The 5,981-nt window shown below is 46.1% G+C and overlaps 1 pseudogene; it reads right to left on the bottom strand.

The window, feature by feature from the left end:
• Window positions 1-5,358: 5,358 nt before the first annotated feature.
• Rplp2-ps3 (ribosomal protein lateral stalk subunit P2, pseudogene 3) lies at window positions 5,359-5,730 on the bottom strand (annotated as a pseudogene).
• Window positions 5,731-5,981: the final 251 nt, after the last annotated feature.

The raw sequence follows: 5,981 nt of genomic DNA on the forward strand, positions 1-5,981 counted from the left end.
AGTTGAAGGAACTGCTTTGTGTAGTTTGAGAGGCTCATTAAAACTGTTACAGTCCTAGAAATTCACAACTGTGTCCTCAGTCACCTTTTCTTTCTGACACAGTGTGACAGTAAAATATCTTATCTTCAGCAGAGTGTATCACCTCAAGGCTGTATTCAAAACACTAATGGTATGCTGAGGCAGGAGGACTGCTGGGAGTTCAAAGCCAGCCTGGGCTACAATGTGAGACCCTTTCTCAAAAAAAATAAAAGGTAGGTGGACCTACGGGTGTACTTCTGTTGATAGAATACTTGCTCAACGTTCTCGAAGGTCTGGGTTGATCCTCAGCACCTCATAAACCAGACATGATGACACAAATGTGAGTCCTGGCTCTTAGAGGGGAGGAGGCAGGAGATCAGGAGCTCAAGGTCATCCTGGGCTACACAGTGAGTTCCAATCTGGGCTACGTGAGACTGCATCTCCAAACTAAAACCAAAATGTCGTCTTTGCCAACCAAGTAGATGGGAAAGCACTGTTCAATACTTGAGCAACTTCAAGCATTTTCAAGTTCCAAGTCCCAGGGTTAAATGTATTCACAATGTTGGGCTACGGTCTAACAAACGATTTACCGACTAAATAATTACACCTCCTACTTCCCTCCCCTCTTTTCGACCCCTGAGAAATGTCGTTCTGCTTCCTCAGCCTTCAGTGTACTTTCTCAAAGAATTTATCTATGTGAGGAGCCGCGTGTCGTGGAAGCAAACGACACAGAGCCGGCTGTGTCTGGATGATCTCCCTTCGCTTGCTTTCACTTAGCCCTGGTGGTTTGGGACCTCATTCCATGTTAAGAAAAAATCCTGTGGTGCATATACCATGTTTCTATCTTTATATTATCAGTGTGTGTGTATGATTCTGTGTGTGTGTGAGAGAGAGAGTCTGTGTTTGTATATCATTCTGTGCGTGAATGTGCATGATTCTGTGTGTGTATGTTTACATGATTCTCTGTGTGTGTGTGTGATTCTGTGTGTGTGTGATTCTGTGTGTATGTCTACATGATTTTGTGTATGTGTATAATTCTGTGTGTGTGTACAATTCTGTGTGTGTGTCTGTGCATGATTCTGTGTGTGTGTGTGTGTGTGTGTATGATTCTGTGTCTGTGTGTCTGTATATGATTCTGTGTGTGTATATGATTCTGTGTGTGTGTTTGATTCTGTGTGTATGATTCTGTGTGTGTGTGTGTCTGTGTATGATTCTGTGTGTGTGTGTGTGCGCACGCGCGTGTGTGTGTGTCTTTGCTTGCAAACCCATGCCATGAGATGCCAGGATGGTTGCCTGTGTGGTGGTCGTAGGACAACTTGCTGTAGTGTCTCCTCCCACCAAGTGGGTAGGGATTCCACTCGGGTCATTAACTGGAGGAAGCGCTGTTACCTGATGAACCATCTTGCTGGCTCAATATCACATGTTTTGCTTTTTTGTCTGTCTGTCCATCTGTCTGCTTGTTTGAGACAGATTTCTCTGTGTAACTCTGGTTGGCCTGGAACTCACTTTGTAGACCAGACCTCAAACTCCCTGAGATCCATCTGCCTTGGCTTCCTGAGGGCTGGAACTAAAGATGTTTACCATTGTACATAGCCCGATACCACATGTTTAAAATTCTATGCAGTGGTGATTGGCAGTTGTGCTGTGTCCACCTTTGGGGACTTTTTCCCCCTCTCTTTCTAAACATCCATACATATATGTTGATTGACATCTATAATGTTTCAACCTTTGGGGATCTCTCTCTCTGTGTGTGTGTGTGTGTGTGTGTGTGTGTGTGTGTGTGACAGACAGACAGACAGACAGACCAGAAAGAGAAGTATGCAATGGCCACAGAGGCCAGAGAAGGACATGGAAGCCCTTGGGGCTGGAATTGCAGGTCATTGTGACCTGTCTGTCCAACATGGTGCTGGGAAAGAAACTCTGGTCCTCTGGAAGAGCAGCAGACACCCAACCACTGAGCCACCTCCCCAACCCCATCTCCACCTCCTGAATGAGAGCTAGTATCCAACTGTCTGACTCTCTGCTCCTGTTCTTCTTTCTTTAAGACAGGGTCTCGGTGTGTAGCCCTGGCTAGCCCCGGAACTCACTGTGTAGAGCAGGTTGGCCTTGAACACACAGAGAACCCACCTGCCTCTGTCTCGAGTGCTGGGATTAAAGATGTTTACACACACACCAGACCCTGCTCCCAGTTTTGTTTTGTTTTGTTTTGGGGGGATGCGTAATGGCTAGGAATGGACTGCTGTGTCTTACACTAAATCTGTCTTTAACATTTTGAAGAACAGCAAATGATATTTTTATAGTGGCCACGCCTTTCAAAGTTACCAGCCCTTATGAAGCAAGACTCCAAGCATCACCTACATGACTTAGTCTTCAGATCTCAAAATATCCAGTAGCCATTCTCGCGGTGTGAGGTGGTTTCTGATTGTGCCCACTTACTTCATTTTTAAATGTCTAAACTTCTGTCTTCTCTGTATTTGCCACGCACACCCCCTTGTACAATTTTAGCTTCCTTGTTTAGCAATAACCTTTGTCTCACTTGAAACTCGGGGGTTTTCTGGATCCCACGCATCCCACGCTGTGAAATGTACACCTATACTTCTCCAGCCCTTGGGCTTCCGCCTAGTCAGACCTCCTTAAGCGCCATTGCTTGGTTGTGGTTTTGCCTCATCAAAGCAGAAGCGCTCTCTAGTGGCCGGAGCAGGTATCTGCAGGGGCAGCCCTCTTCCCCAGGTGGTACTTGATACTTTATTTACCTTGTGATCCTTTGGTTGGAGCCACGAAAGGCTTCCGTCTACGTCTACTGCACAGATAGATAGGTTCTCACCTCAAATGACAAGGACTTCTCCGGTGTTCTCATAATGGCTCCTTTCCTAAAATAGGAGTAGAGACACGGGTGACATTTTGATAGACAGTCTATCCAAGAAATTATTTTATTTTCCTCCAATCGCCTCCTTCACCCATTACCTTTTGAATTTCCCTTTCTAACCTCAAAAGACATCTCGAACGCTCTCGAACGTGGGGAAATGTAGTTCAGCGGACACAGTACTCTTCTAGCATGCAGGAGGACCTGGGTTTGAATACCAGCACCCCATAAAACACGCATGGCAACCCATGCCTATAGTCCTGGCACCCTGGCAGGATGACCAGATATTCGCGGTAATCCTGGGCAACATAATGAGTTCAAAGCCAGCCTGGGCTACATAGAGAGACCATGTCTCAAAACAACAGTCAACCAATAAGGGAAGAAAGAAAGAAAGAAAGAAAGAAAGAAAGAAAGAAAGAAAGAAAGAAAGAAAAACATTCCCAACAAACTGGGCATGGGACATTAAAACGGGGAGGAGGAACTAACTGTCCAGAAAGAGTGGTCTGCTCTTTTATGGTAGTTCCCTTCGGTTTAAAGTTCCTCTGACATTTATGGTAGAATCTAAAATTATGGGAGTGTCTTAGTTAGAGGTTTACTGCTGTGAACAGACACCATGACCAAGGCAACTTTTATAAGGACATGTAATTGGGGCTGGCTTACAGGTTCAGAGATTCAATCCATTATCATCATGGTGGGAACATGGCAGCATCCAGGCAGGCCTGGTGCAGGAGGAGCTGAGAGTTCTACATCTTCATCTGAAGGCTGCTAGGAGAATATTGACTTAGAGACAGCTAGAATGAAGATCTTAAAGTCCACAATCACAGTGAAACACCTCCTCCAACAAGGTCACACTCCTTCCAACAAGGTCATTCCTAGTCCAACAAGGCCACACTCCTTCCAACAAGGCCACACCTACTCCAACAAGGCCACACCTACTCCAACAAGGCCACACCTCCTCCAACAAGGCCACACCCACTCCAACAAGGCCACACCTCCTCCAACAAGGCCACACCTCCTCCAAGGCCACACCTTCTCCATCAAGGCCACACCTACTTCAACAAGGCTACACCTACTCCAAGGCCACACTTACTCAAACGAGGCCACACCCCCTCCAACAGGGCCACACCCTCTAATAGTGCCACTTCCTGGGCGGAGCACATACAAACCGTGAGAGGGGGAGAAAGTTATACTCTATAAACTTTTCGGAAGTAGGAAGTGGGTCTCCGTTAGACTCTTTCCCAGGCCCTTCTTCCTTCCTTTCAACTCACCTCGCAGCCAGATTCTAAGATGCCCACTGTCTTCATTTCGAGTCTCCCACACGAGGAACTCAGGTGACCCCCTGATCCCCTCATTGATGACCTTCCAGCCCCATACCCCAACTATATTCTTTCCGTTTTTCTCCTTTGCCTCAGACATTACAAAAGCGATTAAAAAAGGAAGCGAGTCATTCTTTACAGCTGATGGAATCACAAGGCGAACAGCTCTAAGAGGCACACTAAAAAAAATTTATTAAAAACCAACAAGACTCCCGAGAGACAATCAAACTTAAGATGAAAGAACAAAGGGTAGTAACCGATGGCTTTCCCTTCTACAGCGGCAAGCACTGAGCTAAAACTGAGAAGAAATGAGTGCCCTCCAGCCACTACGCACCACCAAGGTCCTATAAATAAGACGACCAAGAAAAGACCAGGGCTCACACAATGAAAACTGTGAACGCTGACTACAGACGCTAAAGCAAGACACAGCACAGACGGCGGTCTGGGGATTCCTTTTCATCCCACGTGGACCTAGAAACAGAAAAGCGAGATAAACAAATCAGTGGCCTGTCCTTGGAGTAGGATTCCACTCTGCGGTTAAGAAACTCGAGGTATCACGCTAAGCAAAAGAAGCCAGGCACAAAAGGGTGCAGGGGCTGTACAGACGGGTTTATATGTTTTAAAGAGGGAAGAAATGAAGGCAATGAGAATGAGGACCAATAGTTTAAACGGTATGAGGGGACAATTGGGGCTCAGTGAGGACGTTCTTATTTTTCTTTTAAATTATGACTGTCTTAAATTTATATTGTTAAATTATGTGTGTTTGTGTGCGTGTCCTCGTGGGTATGTGCACAAGAATACAGTGCCCATGACGACCAGAAGAGGCCTCTGATAACTTGGAGCTAGAGTCACAGGTTGTTTTGAGGTACCTGACATGCTGGGAACAGAACTCTAGTCTTTTTTTCTTTCTTTCTTTCTTTTTTTTTTTTTTTTTTTTTTGTTGTTGTTTTGATTCTTTTTTTCGGAGCTGGGGACCAAACCCAGGGCCTTGCGCTTCCTAGGCAAGTGCTCTACCACTGAGCTAAATCCCCAACCCCAGAACTCTAGTCTTAAGTAAAGCAATGGCCTATGGTTTTTTTTCTGTTTTTTTGGGTTTTTTTTTGTTTTGTTTTGTTTTGTTTTGTTTTGTTTTTACATAAAAAGGCTTTATTTGCAGGGGAACTTAATCAAACAAGCCAAATCTCACGTCGTCATCCAACTTCTCAGACTCCTCCTTCTTCTCATCTTTCTTCTCCTCTGCTGCAGCGGGGGCAGAACCAGCAGCAGGGGCTGCAGAGCCAGGGGCAGCAGAAACAGCCACAGCCCCACCAGCAGGCACACTGGCCAGCTTGCCAACACCCTGAGCGATGACATCTCCTCAATGTTCTTTCCATTTAGCTAACTGATGACCTTGTTGAGTCGTTCATCGTCCGCCCCGATGCCCATGCTGTCTAGTATTTTCTTGATGTCTTTGGCGCTGGGATTGGAGTTGCCCCCGAGGGTGGCCAGCAGATAAGAGGCAATGTAGCGCATGTCCACTGCGGTGGACAGACCTCACGCATGCAACCTGGGCGTCCTCCGGCAGTGAAGCATAGCCTAAGTTCTTACCCACAGAGCAGTGGCTCCGGGTATATAACTTTCTAAATTGTATCTAAATGACCAGGTGTGATGATGCCTGCTCTAATCCCAGCAGGCAAGAAACTGAGGCAAGAGACTTGAGAACCGGAGCCAACAAACCGAGCAAGACTCGGTCTCGAAAACAATGTATCCAAGTGTATCCTTATCTAAATATGTCCCCACAGTGT

The sequence above is a fragment of the Rattus norvegicus genome, chromosome 12, assembly GCF_036323735.1.
Source record: "Rattus norvegicus strain BN/NHsdMcwi chromosome 12, GRCr8, whole genome shotgun sequence".
Taxonomy (NCBI): Eukaryota; Metazoa; Chordata; class Mammalia; order Rodentia; family Muridae; genus Rattus; species Rattus norvegicus.